We start from the raw sequence: 19,288 nt of genomic DNA, 5'->3' as shown, positions 1-19,288 counted from the left end.
TAAACTACCAGTTTTACTCTTTTTTTATTGTGAAAATACTCTACAGAGAACTTACAACTACATGGGCAAGGTAATGAGTACATTTCTTATCAAGCATTTTTGCCTCCTCCTTTGTTTCCCGTTACCATCTCTTCCCATCATTCCCCCCACCCTCCCCCCTCGCCAAAGTTGTAAAGTTCGTTTTTCGACATAACGTCTTGTACATCTCATTGTTGGAATGGGTCCTCCTTCCCCTCCACAAATTATACCTACATCAAATACAGCAAAAACAGGGGTTATACCGTGGGGGAGGGACATAAAAGCAACAAAGAAATATCTTATAAATATAGTTAGAAACTATAGCAAGAAAGAAACAAAAACATTTGGGTCCTTATCTTAGGGTTCATTTTGCCTAACATCAACTTATTGACCATTTCTGCTTGTCTCAGACATATATTAGTTATTGCAAATAAGGGGAACCATGGGACCTATGTTTCTTTGGGGCTGGCTTCCTTCATTTAATATAATTATCCCAAGTCTTTCCATTTCCTAACAAATGGAGCCATATCATTCTTTCCAATGAATGCATGGAATTCCATTGTGTATATATACCACATTTTCTTGATCCATTCATCTACTGAGGGGCATTTGTGTTGGTTCCTTATCTCAGTTATGGTAAATAATGCGGCAATAAAGATAATTGTGCTGGTAGCCTTAGTATGGTCTTGTTTGTGATCATTTGCGTAAATACCTAGATATGGAATTGCTGGGTTATAGGGGAGCTCTATGTGGAGTCTTTTGAGGAGTATCCATTCTACTTTCCAAGTGGTTGAACAAGTTTACACTCCCACCAACAATGCAGTAGGGTTTCCTTCTGTCCATATCCCCTCTAACATCTTATTAGAGTTCTTGATTATAGTAGCTCAGTGGTAGTGTATTTGCCTTGCATGCCTAAGGCTCTGGGTTCGATTCTTCAGCACCACATAAGCAGAAACAATTGGGAGTGGTGTTGTGGCTCACGTGGTAGAAAGCTAGCATTGAGCTGAAGAGCTGAAGGACAACACCAGGACTGGAGTTCAGGCTCCATGACAAAAAAGGAACAGCATTACTTTCTTAATCAATACATTGTGATGAAAGAAATTTATTTCTCAAAAATCAATTCTACTTTAATATTTTAAAATTTGTAACAGTTAAGATGGGAAAAATGTCTTTTCATTAAGGAGTATTTGGATCTTATGTATGTTTTTTTTCTTCTTTATATGACTCATTTTAGATATTAAAAAAAATGGAGCATGTGACTGAGACTTACCAGGAAGGTCCAGATGAATGTCTGTATGACGTAGTTGTCACAAATAGACAATAGAGCAAAGAGTGAGATTAGTGACAACTTCTAACTTGACCTCAAAACAGAAGACAGATCTGAATAGGAATGATGAGAACTCCTTAAGAATGAGGAGGGATGAGTTCATTCAGTGTCAGAACACGCTCTCCTACAATGAGTCTGGTAGTGAATGTGAGAAATCATTTAGTAAGGATTTATACCTTACAAAACCTGAGAGGAAATATCCAGAGAAGCCTGATGAGTATTAAGCAATATGCAAAATCAATCTCTAAGACGTCAGAACTAAGTTCTGACCAACCTCAAACAACACCAGAAGAGAAACCCTATGAATATGAAGAATGTAGGGAATTTTCCACTCAAAAGTCAGGTCTCAGGAGGCATCACAGAACTGACACAGAACAGAAGTTTGATGAATGCAACAAATGTGGAAAATCATTCAGAATGAAGTCATACATCACTTTGCATCAGAGAATACACACAGGAGAGAAATCTTATGTACGTGACAAATGTGGAAAGTATTTCAGACAGAAGTCAGACCTTACTCTACATCAGAGAACTCATACAGGAGAGAAACCTTATGAATGTAACAAACGTAGAAATTTTTTTTTACCTGTAATGCACACCTTCATCTTCATCAGAGAACAAACACAGGAGAAAAACTATTTGAATGTAACAAATGTGGAAAGTATTACAGACAGAAGTCAGACCTTACTGTCCATCAGAAAATACACACACTTATGAGTGTAACAAATGTGGAAAGTATTTCAGATCAAAATCACACCTTACTCTCCATCAGAGAAAACATACAGGGGAGAAACCTTATGAATGTAATGTGTGTGAAAAGTCTTTCACCTATAAGTCATACCTTACTGTTCATCAGAGAACACACACAGGAGAGAAACCTTATAAATGTAACAAATGTGGAAAGTATTTCAGACTTAGATCATGCCTTACTCTCCATCAGCGAACACACACAGGAGAAAAACCTTATGAATGTAATGGGTGTGAAAAGTCTTTCACCCATAAGTCACACCTTACTGTTCATCAGAGAACACAAACAGGAGAAAAACCTTATAAATGTGACCAATATGGAAAGTATTTCACAGTAAAGTCACAGCTTACTGCTCATCACAGAATACACACAAGAGAGAAACATTATGAATGTACAAAATGTGGAAAATATTTCAGACGTAAGTCACACCTTACTGTCCATCAGAGAACACACACAGGAGAGAAATCTTATGAATGTAATGTGTGTGGAAAGTCTTTCACCCATAAGTCATACCGTACTGTTCATCAGAGAACACACACAGGAGAGCAACCTTATAAATGTAACAAATGTGGAAAGTATTTCAGACTTAGATCGTACCTTACACTCAATCAGAGAATACACACAGAAGAAAAACGTTATGAATGTAATGTGTGTGAAAAGTCTTTTACCCATAAGTCACACCTTACTGTTCATCAGAGAACACACACAGGAGAGAAACCTTATAAATGTAACCACTGTGGAAAGTATTTCAGAGTAAAGTCACAACTTACTGCTCATCAGAGAATACACACAGGAGAGAAAAATTATGAATCTACAAAATGTGGAAAATATTTCTGACATAAGTCACACCTTATTGTTCACCAGAGAACCCACAGGAGAGAAACCTTATGAATATATCAAATGTGGAAGTATTTCACATTTAGATCATCAGAGAACACACAAAGGAGAGAAAACTTATGAATGTAACAAATGTGGAAAGTATTTCAGATTTAATTCATAACTTAATCTCCATCAGAGAACACACACAGGAGAAAAACTTTATGAATGTAACAAATGTGGAAAGTCCTTCATTTGGAGTTCATACCTCAGGAAGCATAAGAGAATCCACACACATGAGGAACCTAAGGAATGTGATAACTATGGAAAGTCTCACCTGAAAGAAAAATAAATTTGCATGATAGAACCAAAACCTGATAGAAGCCTTGTGAATGTAGCAAATGTGCAACCTTTTAGCCAGAAGACATACCTCATGGTTCCAAATTGAATGAACACGGGAACAAAATCTTATTAATAAAAAAATATGGAAAGTTTTCAAGAAGTCATAGTTAAATTTTCAACAGAAAGCACACAGGAGAAAAACATTATGAATGAAACAAGTATCAACAGGTGGACCTGTTGCAACAATGAGAAGTACAAGTTGTCATGTCCAAAACGAGCTTTACAACGTCGGTGCGGGGAGGGGGGAGGATTGGGATTCGGTGGGGTGGGGAGGGGGGAGGCTGGGAAGGGATGTGAAGGGTAAACAAAGGAGGAGGCTGCAATGCTTGGTAAGAAATGTATGCATTATCCTGCCCATGTAATTGTAACCCCTCTGTACAGTATGTTCACAAATAAAATAAAATAAAATAAGAAACAAGTATCAAAAAGGTCCTTCACTTAGTAATCATGCATGAATGAGTGTTTATAGAGCACACAGAAGAAAGACAAGGAATGAATAATACCAATGTAGAAAACCCCATTTCGACAGCATAGCACAGTGTTCATCAGAGAACTGAATCACATAGGAGAAAAGAAAACTAACAGGTCTAACAAATATGCAATTTTTAATGTGAAGTCAGTCCTCAGTACATCCAAGAACATAATAAGGAGAGAAAATATGAGTATACTAAATGTAGACCAATATTTAGCCAGAAGTTTCAGAGGTTTCTCTATAGATTTCAGAGACCTAGAGACAAGATAGAATGTCAACTGAACATTAGAGGACGTCTTTCAAGCAGAAATGAACCTTCAGCCAGCATTAGAGCACTCACACAAAAAAGAAACCCAACATAGGGAAACCTTTGGCAGAAACCTCTGTAAATTATACAGAAATCCTTCATGTCAGAATTAAGCTAGGTGTAAGGGGAAACCACTCACTGAGCCAATATTTCTCATCCTCTCATTGTGTAGAGTAGGGATGATGCCCCTTCATATTTTTCAGGGGTTGGACCAAAGGAATGGGTATCAATTATTTACAGGCTTGACAAAGAATTAAGATAGTGAAATTGTTGACTTGTGTCTTTCATATTAATAAATGGATGTTCAAGGAAATTTTATAAACATTTCTCAGAAATATGAGCTCTGGAACTTGGAGATTGAACTCAGATCATACAGAGAGTTTTGTTAGTGCTAGATGGGGAAGTACTGTCATGCTTTAACCCAAGGACATGAGAGCATCAATTTCTCCACTGCTCCCCAAAAGTCTTCCAGTATATGTGTGGTCTATGTATGCATTATAACACTGTCACTATTACTATTACTAGAAATTGTAAAACTTTTATTATTACTAGTTTCTTTGGTGGAAAAATAAATACATGATTCTTAAGCATTTGGATTTGGATGAGTAATGCCAAAATGATTTTACTACATGCTGTTTATATTTAATTACTACTGAGTCTCTTGTGAATTTTTCACTTGTTGACCATGCTACTGTTCTTCTCAGTAATAAAACACTAGTGTGGATATTGTGGAGAGTCTGTGTTTTCTCACTGTTATGGAAGGTGAAAGTGAATTTCTCAAGAGGAGAATATTGCTTTTTCTAGTTCCAAATTTCTAGTTCTATAACAAATTATGTTATGGTTTTGCTAAATTTAATTCTGTAGCAATTAAAAAAACCAGACTCATGGAAAAAATGATGGACAAAAGCTAGCTTGAATACTTACAGATATCCATGGGATTATAGAGCTAAGCAGAAAGAGGAAGGACTGTGCTATATATTTGGCAGGGTAAAATACAGACAAAAACGATCCTTGTGGTCCCTGGGGTAACATGACAGGGGTGTCGGTGCAGAGGGAACTAGTCAAGGTGCTCTGAGGGAAGCTGAGTGAAGAGGTGGTGGGGCGTGAATATTGCTTTCAGAATAAATTTCTTTGCCTGTTTTTTGGGTCCCATAAACATCCCCCCTTACCTGACCAGGATAGGGGCCATTATGTCATGCTATATGTCTGTTCATGTCTTGATTCCTGTTTAGTACAAGTTCCTTGTTGTTGGAAATTTTTTGTTGTGAACTATGTGGTTCTACCATGATTAGGCAACGTATTACTGCTAAAATTCCAAAAGTTTTAAATGGCAAATTTTAGCATTTAATGTGCTCTATAATCTGTGCACAAACATCTCTGTCTTTCTATATGTAAAATATGTAAATAGTAATGGTTCCAAAGTTACCAACTTTTCTGCTTGCTAAAAATCTTTTGTCAGTGGAAGCTGTTGTTTAATCTGAATTGCTTTGTGACATGACTATAAGCCAAAATTTTTTTAAAAAGGCAGTTTTAAAAGACCATGGGAAAGGAGTTAGAAAAGCTGGTTTCCTTTCCAAGTCAATGAAATTGGTAATTAAGTTGGCTGTGATTTATGTTATTTCTTATGTCTATCTATGCTAAGATTAAATATTGTACCTCTGACCATAACTGGTAAACTAAGGCTCAGGTTTTAATTCTCTGTTTTGTCCCCTGTGCAATGATCAATTCCCTATAAGATCAAGGGACCACAATGCATCAAGATGCAGTTTGCTCCTATGCATTGGAAATACCCATGTAACAGAACAAAGTTGTCACAACTGCCTAAACCAGTGACACCAGCCTGCAAAAGCCAGTGTGGTCTTTCACCAGTGGTCTTTAACCAATGCATATAGAATTTTGCAGGTAACCAGCAAGAGATGGGACAGTCCATACACACTGGGAGATGCCAATACCTTGCCTAGACTCCAGCCATGCTGAAACACACATGATGAAAAGACTGCGAATTTGGGGTACAAAAAGAATAAAAAACAAGCCAGTTAAGAAATTTGTTTCTGTAATGTTAATCACCACCATCTTACACCATAAGGGGTGTGTGAACAAAAAATCTAAGTTGACTTATCTCTAAAGGGCAAGAGATACTAAGTCTAGATTCTTGGTACAGAGCTATTGCATTAAAATAAACTGTTGATTTCCTAAATGTAACTCACACTGTAGAAAAAAATGGGCAGTTTAAACGTTCAGCCAAGAGGTAAATGGGGGATTATTATAGGAAGATGGCTACAAATTCAATACGATACCTATCAAAATTCCAAACTCATTCTTCAAGGAAATTGAAGAGGCAATCCAAAAATTCATATGGAACAAAAAAAGAACCCGAATAGCAAAAACGCTCCTCAATGCAAAGAACACTGCTGGTGGAATATCAATACCAAATTTCAAATTCTATTATAAAGACATAGTAATGAAAACAGCTTGGTTCTGGCATGAGAACAGATCTGAGGACCAATGGAAGAGAATTGAAAACCCAGAAATGAACCTACAGACCTATAGCCAACTAATCTTTGATAAGGGAGCTAAAATAATAGAATGGAAGAAAGACAGCCTCTTCAATAAATGGTGCTGGCAAAATTGGTTAACTACATGTAGAAAACTAAAGCTAGATCCTTATATATCACCCTGCACCAGAATCAACTCCAAATGGCTCAAAGACCTCGGAGTCAAAGCAGACACTCTGAAAACATTACAGGATGGAATAGGAGAAATCCTAGGTCTCCTTGGAGCAGGTGCAAATTTTCTTAATAGCGTCCCGGAAACACAACAAATCAAAGAAAGGTTGGACAAATGGGATTGCATGAATTTGCAGAGCTTCTGCGTGGCAAAGGACATAGTTAGCAAGATCAATAGAAAGCCCACGGACTGGGAGAAGATCTTCACTAGCCATACAATGGACAAGGGTCTCATATCTAAAATATACTTGGAACTCAAAAAATTAAATCCCCCAATAACAAATCCTCAAAGAAACAACTGCCCAATAAATAAGTGGGCGAAAGACTTGAAGAGAAACTTCTCTGAAGAAGAAAGAAGGATAGCCAATAGACGCATGAAGAAATGCTAAACCTCCCTAGCCATAAAAGAAATGCAAATCAAAACAACATTGAGATACCACCTCATCCCAGTTAGAATGGCAAAAATCAAGAACTCTAACAACAACAGATGCTGGAGGGGATGTGGACAGAAGGGAACATTACTTCATTGTTGGTAGGAGTGTAAACTTGTTCAACCACTTTGGAAAGCAGTATGGAGGTTCCTCAAAGGACTTCACATAGAGCTCCCCTATGACCCAGCAATCCCACTTTTGGGCATTTTCCCAAATGTTTACAAACAAGACCACACTAAAGCTACCAGCACAACTATGTTTATTGCAGCATTATTTACCATAGCTAAGATATGGAACCAACCCAGAACCCCCTCGGTAGATGAATGGATCAAGAAAATGTGGTATATATATACAATGGAATTCTATGCCTTCATCAGAAAGAATGACATTGCCCCATTTGTTAGGAAATGGAAAGGCTTAGAAAAAATTATATTAAGTGAAGTAAGCCAGGCCCACAGAAACATAGGTCCCATGATTTCCCTTATTTGCAATATCTAGTATATGAATTAGTCAAGCAGAAAATATCAGATAATGTGATGTTAGGAAAATGAAACCATAGATATGTATTTAAATGTTTTTTTTCTTTCATGCATTTGTTTCTAATGCATTTATAAGATTATTTCTTTGTTGCTTTGTATGTCTATCCCCCACAGTATAACCCCTGCTTTCACTATATTTGATGTTGGTATAATTTGTGGAGGAGATGGGGAAAAACAAGTGATTTAAGGATACAGGTGGACCTGTTGCAACTATGAGAAATAGAAGTTGTCATGTCGAAAATGAACTTTAAAACTTTGGTGCGGGTGTGTGTGTTTGGGGGGGGGCAGGGGGAGGCTCGGAAGGGATGTGAAGGGTAAACAAAAGAGGAGGCTGCAATGCTTGATAAGAAATATACTCATTATCTTGCCCATGTAATTGTAACCCCTCTGTACAGTATGTTCACAAAAAATGAAAATTAAAATAAAAAAAGAGGTAAAGAGTGTTGCCCAGTGTTTCAATGAGGAATTTAAATTCAAAGTAAACTGACTTTTCAAAAAAGTTTACAAATGTCCTCCCCATTGTCAGAAATTTGTGACATTGTGGGGAATGGCAGGTCTCCCAGACAAAGTAAAGTTTAAAAGGAAAAATTATACTAAAGGTTGATTTCAAAGTAGAAAATAAAAATTAGGATTACCAAAAGGATTGTTTAACCTACTTTGCCATTATAGGTTTTTTATAACAGTTTCCAAAAGGCCCACAATAAAAGACAGAGGACACGTTTGTCAGATGTAATGTTGGCCCTGAATAAATTCCAGGTAAGACCATGCTTTTAAATCTCCTTACGGTGCCCATCTTTGATGCTTTTACTTGGGGTAAATGTGGCCATAAGTAAAGCCAATTAAGCTGAAAAGTGGTGTGAAGCCAGGCTGTGCAGAGAAAGGTGCCTGTGAGATTGTCATCTCAAATCTCCCAGCAGAGTGCTCAAAAGCGAAGTTGGTTGGGATTTCTTGATCTGGAGAGCTGAGGGACAATACTCAAACCCTGAGTTCAAGTCCAGCAAGCAATGAAGGAAACTACTAAACAAGTATTTATGCCACCACGGAGAAAGGCATTCCTGGAACCCCGGGAATGTTGGAACATGCAGAGGTAGTAAGCCACTGCTCTTTGGATGGCAGAGATGGTATCAGATCCTGGAGTCACTTCTGCGTGGCCCTTCAAAGCTTGATCAGAGTCCAGAAGTCATGGGAAGATAATTTGTCGGCATGCCTAATGCCCATGTCTGTCTGACTTGGCAGGGACTTGCCAGTCATCTATGGTACTGGGTTTTAAAAGCTAAAGTTGTAAAATGTGAGGAATAATTGAAATCCCAAACGCCCTGTATCTGCTTCAAAGTCCTAAATGGCAGTGACTTTTGAGCTGGCCCAGCCACATTCATTTATATGTTAAGGAAAAGTGGTTGTGACCTGAGACTAGGTCCCTAGTGAGATTTGTCTAAAGGCAGGCATTTTTGGGACCACTACAGATCAGGCTCCTCAGTCAACCAGAAAAACGCGTTTACAAACCAAAATGTTAAACAAGATATACTGCTATAGCCCAAGAAAGGGTCTGTATATTTGTTAAAGGTTAAATGCTATATGACTTTTAACAAGCTGCACAGAGGCAAGGGCCAGTACTTAGAATGTCAATCAGTTGTAATTTAAAATATCTACTGGGTTTTAAATTGTTAGTTAATTATTAACAAGTTATAGGTATCCTCAATCTCATTGATCTCCTTGTTTCTTGAATTGGAAATATAAAGGGCTTTTATGGCAAAGACTCCTTTTGCCACAGTTCAAAGCCATCCTGGGCACAAAGAATCTGTCTAAAACTGTATTTCCCAGCTAATCAGCCAAGAGCCAGTCTGGAGACATAGCTCAAGAGAATCTCACCTCCAAGGAACTCTTTGGTGATAGAGCATTAGCCTTGAGCAGAAGTGCTCAGGAAAAGTGCCCAGACCTTGAGTTCAAACCCAGTCAATGCCAACTACGACAACCTATCCCAGCAACAGACATTGAGACCACCCAGAACAATTTTAGTCCTGAAAATGGAAAACTATGGAGAGGAGTAAGAAGAGATTACTTACTAAATGGAGTTACTTTATGCTTGCTCTTTCAAAATTAATCAGAGCTGGGAGATGAAGAGAAATAGTTGCTCACCCACCTAATATCCATACATGTCTAACTTGTTAGTGGGTAGAAAGTTACAGTCTTGCTTTGTTCGCTGCTATTTGTATTTATAGTAGCCTCTGACAGGTACTGCCAAGCAGTCCATTATGTTCTCTGCTACCTGGTTGCCCAAACACACACACACACACACACACACACACACACACACATACACACACACACATACACACACACACACACACACACACACACACACACACAGAAATGGGACTCTCTACATCTGCCTTCTCCGTTTGAAATAGAAAACAGCTGGAAATTCAAGGAATGAATGGAACCAAATGAAAGAGAGGCCCTGTCTGGCAAAAGAAGTTTTGAGGTTTACTGGTGTTTTGGTTAGGTCTCACCCACCCAGGAACTATCTAAGGATTAGGATTTGCTAGAGAACTTTACCTATGTTCCACTAGCTCAGAAAGTAGAAAGCTATACAAACAGGCGAAACCATTGAGTCCGGAGCTCCCATTTCCTGTGTTAGAAGAAGCAATATTCTTTTTCTTTCTTCCTGGTTTATCCTGGTACACTAAAACAAATCCATGCCAGAACTTCCACTTTGTGAAATTCTTGAGTCCAAGATAGAAAAAGACACATACTTACTTCATTCCTAACTTCCAGGCTAACTCACCAAAGTTGTTACCAGAAACTTTAGGGCAGCTAACTAATTAACAATTCAGGCAAGATGCAAACGTATGTAAGTATGATAAAAAAAAATGATTGGAAGAGAATGTGATAAAGAAAGAGAGCCGGCAGGAAGCATGTCTATGCCACTGGCAAGACAGCATTTCATCCTAAATCTGCCATCTTGAACAGTCTTCAGCTGTCTTCCTATGTCTTGTTCTGTCTTCCTCCTTACAGAGTTTGGCCTCAGGTTAAATTGAGAATTGGATGGCTTTCTGATTTATGGGTCTCTTTTGTGTTTTGTGTGAGGTTGAAATGCCAAAGATTTACTGTCTTACTTTCTCATTCTTTTGTCCTTCTTACTTCCCCGTTTTTCTTTCTTTTGCAGCCTCCTGCCCCCATTTTGTCATCAGGCAGGTTGGGTGTATCAACTTATCTTGGCTGCAAGTTGTGTGGGTCAAAATTCCCTATCAACCTCATATGCGTGTGAAGCCCTGAATTGCTTTTTATGAGTGGATCTGGATTTTTTTTGCCTGTCCTGGGGCTTGAACTCAGGGCCTAGATGCTGTCCTTGAGCTTCTTTTTGCTCAAGGCTAGCATTCTACACATGAGCCACAGCACCACTTCTGGCTTTTTCTGTTTATGTGGTATGGATGAATGGAACCCAGGGTTTCATGCATGCTATGCAAGCACTCTACCATGAAGCCACCTTGCCAGCCTGTGCCTGGAATTTCTGTGTGGAGAGTTGGAAGCTGAGGATCCAACATGATTGTGACACCATCACCTTTTCAAGAGTAGGACACCTTATTTTCAGTTGAAAGCCATTTGTATATTTTTTTAATCTTTCTGTGACCAGTAGAAATTGACAGAAACAAAGCTGTGACATTTTGAGTGTAACTTGTAAAAAAATATGGCAGCTTCTAGTTTTGCTCTTGAATGCTAATGATCAGAATGTAAAGGCTTTTGGTTAGAAGGCTAAATGAAGAGAGAAGAGATGTAGAGAGAAGAAGAAAGGTAGAGGGAGGGAAGAAGGAAGGGAGGGGAAGGGAAGAGGAGGAGGAGGAAAAGGAAAGTAAGAAAAGGAGGAGGAGGAGGGGGAGAAGAGGAAAAAAGAGAAGTCATGCCACCATAGTCAAATTGGCCAGCAACACAGCAGACCCTAGAAGATGTGACCTCAGCAGATGCTAAACTGAGCAGCTAACGACAACTCAAAAGTCAGAACCATGAGAACTGATGTTTCCTGCTGTTGTTTTAACTCACTAAATTTTGCTTGGGCTTGTTACATGGTAGTGGAAAATTTAACTGTCCTTTCTAAATGTAAAACCATGTTAAGCCATGGGAGTGACAATAGAACCAAAAATTCTAACTGCCTTCCATGAGCCTAAAGTCCAAGTGAAGCATCACACACACACACAAATACACACACACTTACACACACACACACACACACACACACACACACACAAGTGTTTTCCTTTTTGACAGTTCAAACTCAGGGCCTTGCACATGGTAGGCAGGCATTCAAGCACATGACAAGCCCTTTTGGGCAATGGTTATATTTGGGATCCTCCTACTTCATGATTCTTACTCTTCCTAATATGATGGATGTGCACTAATGTACCATGGTTCTTCCACTGAGATAGAGTCCCTGAACATTTCTATGTTGGCTGGCCTCTACCTTGTATGCTCCATTCTCAGGCTCCTGCATGTAAAAATATGTGATAAGTTCTGACAGGGTTGGCATAACTAAGAATGCTTCCTGCCTTCCATGAGCTTAAAATCCCAGGGGAGACATCACACACACACACACACACACACACACACACACACACACACTCAGAAAAAGAGAGAGAGAGAGAGAGAAACAGAAACACATACATATACAAAATAACTTGAACATTAGAATTGGAGATCCAGACAGTTCTTTTCCTTTCTTTCTTTTTTTTGCAATTTTTTATTGTGATTATATAAATTTCACAAATTTCACAGTATTGTGGGATAGTGATACTTAGTTAAAGTCACAAACACATTTGGATATTTGTAACATCCAGAATTTGCAGGCCAACCAGAATTATCTATATATGTGATGGCTTGGGCAGCCATGTACCAGATGATTTCAGACATGTAATATATCCCACCAGCCTGATGTTCACCACCCCTTTTAGATGTTAGGAAGTTATTAGAGTAGGAAGAATACAATAAAGGACAAGTTGGCTTCCTTACAGACTTATAGGAAGAAACTGCCAAATCTTTTAATAGCCAGGAAATTGAAGGACTAGTTTTGAAAGTTGAAGTTCTGAAATTTGCACCTATTTTGCTGATGTGTTTTTCATGAGCTGAGACCACATCTTCAGCTTCTGTATATTAAGAAACATTTTGGCTGTGTTTTATGTAATAAACCTACCCAGAACGTATTGTCTCTAATGATTAAGAGTTGCTAGGTGATGAGCAGGTGTGTAGATAGGAATTCAACATGATATCCCCCAGATAAATTCTCTAGACACTAACCTACATTTGGAGTCTTCTTTACTCTCATTTCCCTGTCCTAGTTTTCTGCACTTTATCCTATTACACTAAAATAAGTGGTTGCTGAACTACTTTGTTAGAGTCGCTCTCTCTCTCTCTCTCTCTCTCTCTCTCTCTCTCTCTCTCTCTCTCTCTCTCTCTCTCTCTCTCAGCTATTAATACAGATTTTGGGGGGGAGGTCCTGGATCTCAAATTCTTGTTAATTGCATCGACACTGGGAAGCTGAGGGATGTCTTTATCCCATTCCTACTTTACTACTTCCTGATGAAAAATGAAAGGAGCATGCTTGTTACAGAAACCAGGACTTGTGGTGATGTCAGTACATGGAACTTGATGAGGAACTCTTGTTACTACTATGAGGACCAACAGGGAGATGAGTTTCTAGAAGATTAGTATGTGATGTCTCTATTCATATTTGCTCAATATATTAGAATGAGAAAGTAAAGAATACAACACTTAGATGGGCAGCAACCTTGAAACCCAGGGAAGATTTTTCTCATATTCAGAGTTCACCAGGTGTAGCTTATGTTTCTTCAGGAAGTAGTGAATATATTACTTCTAGATGTGTTTTAGTAAAGCTTGGCACTTAGTTGGCTTTAATGCTATTGTCTTTTGTTTTGTTTTGTGCTGGTACTCAAGCTTGAGCTTAGAGCCCGCGCACCATCCCTTAGCATTTTTGCTCCAGGCTGTCACTCTTAACACCTGAGCGACAGCTTGACTTCTGGCTTTTTCATGTTTAATTGAAGATAAGAGTCTCACTGACTTCTCTGCCTGGCTAGTTTTGAGCCTTGGTCCTCAGATCTCAGCCTCTGAGTGTGTGGCATTACAGATGTGAGCCACTGGCCCTCAGCTGTAATACTGTGTAATGGATTCAAGTCCATGGCCAAATAAACCCTGAAGTATCTAGCTATTAACGATTCTGTGAATTTTCTAAAAAGGTGTCATTGAATAAAGTGAATTTTTCAAAAGCATTAGTCTCAGGAATGAGTATAGCTCAATAGAGAAGAGGAAGAGGCTTCATTACTTACGTCTGTTTGAGTCCTAATGTTTACCCTATTCTGTCACTCGTATCCTGCAGGAAACCTTTATAACTAGCACATTACTTTAACTTGCAATTTTCCTATTATTTTTTTTTACTTCTTCCAATTATTATTCTTTCCTGAAATGAGGTGTCTAATAAATCCAGATATTTCTATTCAACCATGTATGATATTATGAATTATGTACTTAGATATTATAATCATTTCCTTAAGCCTTTGAAAACTCTGGAGTGATGAGTGTCTTGATTTTTTGTTTGTTTTTGTTTTTGTTTTTGTCAGTTGTGGGGCTTGAACTCATGGCTTGGGTGTTGTCCCTGAGCTTTTTCACTCAAGGCTAGCTGGCACTCTAGCACTTTGAGCCACAATGCCACTTTCAGTTTTATCCTGGTTTATTGCAGATAAAAGTGTCACAAACTTTCCTGCCCAGGCTGATCCTCAGATCTCAGCCCCCTAAGTGGCTAGGATAACAGGAACTGTGAGCCACTGATCCCCAGCTCATAAGTGTTTTTTATGCTAATGAATGACTTCTGGGAGGGATTCAAGTCTTCTAAAGGCTCCCTCTTCCAAATTTAGAAGTCCCAAATTATGTTCGATATTCCAAGTAAAGAGAAATGAAGAAGACCAGAGAAAAGATACTTATTATATAGCAGCCATGAGAAGAAAGCACTTAAGTGTATCATCAGGCATCTTTAGGAGGAAAAGAGGTTGGCTTCAGGTTAAAAAGAGAACTAGTGGCAGGGGAATGCAGAATTAACCCAAGACTTGAGTCACCAGCAAGGTCTCTGGAGAAGTTCTGGAGAATTGTTATCTCATTCTCATTGGGGAATCTTGCTTTTGGGTGTCTTGTGGAGTAGTTTGCCTTCCACACGACACTTAACAGTGAATGTTCTATTTCCTAGATTGCAAGGTGGGCATGGTAAAGTGACTGCAGCAGGGAATAACTCCAATCATAGTGCACAGATACAAAGTTGAGGGAGTTTAGTTAATTCAGATGTTCCAGCAAAAGCATCTTTCAAGTTGCCTATTTCACTTTCAGCTTCATACTTTGAACTCTGGAGGTGGGAGGAGTTGAACATAGAGTTGATTACTAATAGCCTATGACTTAGTGAACCCTGCCTCTTTAATTTACAGAGTGTTTGCTAGGGAGATTCTAGATGGCTGTGTGGATGTTCCTGGATGGGAGCATACTGAAAAATGATATGGAAGCTCCCGACCCTTCTACTATAGCTTGCCTCATGCACTCCATATTAAATTTGGCTGTTCATTTGTCATATCCTTTCTTATAAATATGTAATCATAAGTGAGGTGTATACTCAAGTACTGTGGGTTGCTCTAGCAAAGCAGCCAAATGATAAATCAATGAAACCACAATTTATAGTTGTTTGGCTGAAATTAGTTATCATAACCTGAGGCTTGCAAATAGCGTTGTGTGTGTGTGTGTGTGTGTGTGTGTGTGTGTGTGTGTGTGTGTGTGTGTGTATGTGTATTGGTGCATATATGTACATGTATATGTATATATATGTATATATATAATATATATAGTTTCTTTTGGGGGGTTGACTAAATCCTCAACCTGGAGATCTGACACTATCTCTAGATCAATATGATCAGCAGTGAAGCCAATGAAAGGACAGCTAGTGGAATTCAGCAGCTGAATTACTTGATTGGTGTCTAGTGACCAAAAATAAATGTACCCACCAGGCATGTAGGGAGGCTATGAATAAAGAGTAGAGAATAGGAACAACAGCATTTTGAGGTTTCTTCTTTTTTTTGTTTTGTTTTCATCAGTCATTGGGGCTTGAACTATGGGCGTGGGCACTGTCACTGAGTTCTTCAGCTTAAGGCTAGTGCCCTATCACTTAAGCCACAGCGCCACTTCTGGTTATCTGGTGGTTAATTGGAGATAAGAGCCTGACAACTGCCCTGCCTTATAGGATTGAGGCGGTGCATGGGCTTTTTTTCTTAAGCCTTAAAATGTGAGACTCTATTTAGATTTTTAAAAAAATTTTGGTCCCCAAGACTTGTTTTCAGTTATTTTTCCTTGGAAACATTGGCTATTCTAGCCAATGATTGCAGTTTTCTAAAGTAGTTTATTTTCACCTTTGTTCTTTCTCAGTTGATGTGTGTGTGTGAGTGTGTGTGTGTGTGTGTGTGTGTGTGTGTGTGTATTGGGGCTCAAAATCATGGACTTCTACTATTGTTTGGCTTTTATTCTTTAGCTTAGATTTTTTTCACTCAAGGCTGGTGCCACATCACTTGAGCTGAATCTCCACTTCTGGTCTTCTGGTGGTTAATTAAACATAAGAGTCTCAGATTTATCTGCCCGGTGAAGCTTTGAACTTCATCCCTCTGATCCTGAGTATCTGGGATTATAGGCATGAGCTACCAGAGATCATCTTCATTTGCTTTTATTAGCTGATTTCTCTAGTTACTATACAAACAAAACAACTGGCCCCACCTTCTTTTTAGTTTCTGTCTATTCTTTTGTTCTCCTAGTATTATTGCATTGTTTATTTTTCTCACTTCTTTCTGATGTTCTCTGAATGATTTCTATTTTGCCATAAGTAGATTCAATATCTCAGAGTTACTTTTCTTGTCATTTCAGTTTTCTTATGCAAGCAGGAATGTATTATTTAATTAAGGAACTTATGGGAGAAACGTAAGTTAAACAGATGCTAAAAGCAAAAAGAATAATGAAAAACTCTCACTAAAATGATGTGTAGAGCATCTTGCCAAAGCGTGTTGATGGAGTATGATTTGGTTAGCACTCAGGGGAAGGTCCTTCCCTGAGCCATGAATCTCCACTTTCGTGCTTTCAGTCACATTCATAGTTTGTCATTGATACATTAGAATATGGAAAATAGAAAACTCATGCCTTATATATATATTTTAAATTTAATTTTATTTTATTTGTGAACATACTGTACTGAGGAGTTACAATTACATGGGCAGGATAATGCGTACATTTCTTACCAAGCATTGAAGCCTCCTCCTTTGTTTACCCTTCACATCCCTTCCCAGCCTCTCCCCTCCCCCCCAAATCCCAATCCTAATCCTTCTCCTTCCACCCCTTCCCCCCCCCCCCGCACCGACTTTGTAAAGTTCGTTTTGGACATGACAACTTGTACTTCTCATTGTTGCAACAGGTCCACCTGTATCCTTAAACAACTGGTTTTCCCCCATCTCCTCCACATGTTATACTGACATCAAATATAGTGAAAGCAGGGGTTATACTGTGGGGGATGGACATACAAAGCAACAAAGAGATAATCTTATAAATGCGTTAGAAACACATGCATAAAAGAAAAAAAATATTAAAATACATATCTAAAGGTTCATTTTCCTGACATCACATTATCTGACCTTTTCCACTTGACTCATACATCTAATAGATATTACAAATAAGGAAACCATGGGACCTATGTTTCTTTGGGCCTGGCTTGCTTCACTTAGTATAATTTTTTCCATTTCCTAACAAATGGGGCAATGTCATTATCTCTGATGGAGGCATAGAATTCCATTTTGTATATATACCACATTTTCTTGATCCATTCATCTACTGAGGGGCATCTGGGTTGGTTCCATATCTTAACTATGGTAAATAATGCTGCAATAAACATAGTTGTGCTGGTAGCTTTAGTGTGGTCTTGTTTGTAAACATTTGGGTAAATCCCAAACGTGGGATTGTTGGGTCATAGGGGAGATCTATGTGAAGTCTTTTGAAGAACCTCCATACTGCTTTCCAAAGTGGTTGAACAAGTTTACATTCCCACCAACAATGAAGTAAGGTTCCTTTCTGTCCACATCCCCTCCAGCATCTGTTGTTGTTAGAGTTCTTGATTTTTGCCATTCTAACTGGAGTGAGGTGATATCTCAATGTTGTTTTGATTTGCATTTCTTTTATGGCTAGGGATGTTGAACATTTCTTCATGTGTCTATTGACCATCCTTCTTTCTTCTTCAGAGAAGTTTCTCTTTAAGTCTTTCGCCCACTTATTTATTTGGAAGTTGTTTCTTTGAGGATTTGTTGTTGGGGAGTTTAATTTTTTGAGTTCCAAGTATATTTTAGATATGAGACCATGTCTGTTGTATGGCTAGTAAAGATCTTCTCCCAATCCGTGGGCTTTCTATTGATCTTGCTAGCTATGTCCTTTGCCCTGCAGAAACTCTGCAACTTTATGCATCCCATTTGTCCAACCTTTCTTTGATTTGTTGTGTTTCCGGGTCTCTATTCAGAAAATTTCAGCCTGAGCCAAGGAGACCTAGGGTTTCTCCTATTCCACAAATCTATAGAATATTTACTTTTGGCAAGATTTTTCGGTTTCAGTTTCTTTAAATGTTATCATCTTACAATAGGCACGTGACAATTTAGAGAAGTGGGGCAAAGCAGGTGTTATTATTTGAATTTATGAGATTCATTCACTGATATTTAAAGAGATGAATGGATCTTATCAAGATCAAAAGATAACATGCTACAATCAGGTCTCAAATTCAGGTTTCTGTTTTCCTAGTCTAGAGTTCTGTAACGTTTAAATATCCATTGTTCTTGAGTTAAGGGAGACCTTGTGGGGGGATTTTTGAAATATTTTTTTATTATCTTTAAGTAGTGTACGAAGGACTTGTCAGTTCACAAAACTTGATCACAGTCAGCTCTTTAAACTGGAAAACTCCTTGGCACAAACTATATATGCCAATATGTTAATTTTTTAAAATGTTAGCTGTTCTTGAAAGTTAATTCTTTTTTTGGGGGGGAAGGTCCTGTCGTGTGGCCTGAACTCTGGACCTGGGCACTGTCCCTCATCTCTTCAGCTCAAGGCTAGCACTCTACCACTTGAGCCACAGTACCACTTCCGGCTTTTTCTTTTTGCTTATGTGGTGCTGAGGAATTGCCACCAGGGCCTCATGCATGCAAGGCAAGTGCTCTAACACTGAGCCACCTTTCCAGCCCTGAAAGTGAATTGTTTTCTGAACTATATATTCAGATTTATTCTAATGACTTCTAAAAAGAGTACTGTAGTTCTATTCACCTCCAAAGAAGAAGGTAATACATGACAAGAAGCCAATGTGCTGAGTATACAAACCTTGAAGACATTAGCCATCAGAACATAAGAAGGGAGACCATTTTTATGTGTCATGTTTTAAACCCTGTTTTAGAACTT

At 38.5% G+C, this 19,288-nt stretch overlaps 1 pseudogene; it reads left to right on the top strand.

Moving 5' to 3' along the window:
- Positions 1–3,261, top strand: part of LOC138818288 (zinc finger protein ZFP2-like) — a 39,714-nt pseudogene extending 36,453 nt beyond the window's left edge.
- Positions 3,262–19,288: the final 16,027 nt, after the last annotated feature.

This window comes from Dipodomys merriami, unplaced genomic scaffold (assembly GCF_024711535.1).
Source record: "Dipodomys merriami isolate MVZ:Mamm:240054 unplaced genomic scaffold, mDipMer1.0.p SCAF_73, whole genome shotgun sequence".
Lineage (NCBI taxonomy): Eukaryota > Metazoa > Chordata > Mammalia > Rodentia > Heteromyidae > Dipodomys > Dipodomys merriami.
The sequence above is the reverse complement of the archived record's forward strand: the minus strand, read 5'-3'. Positions and strand labels throughout refer to the sequence as shown.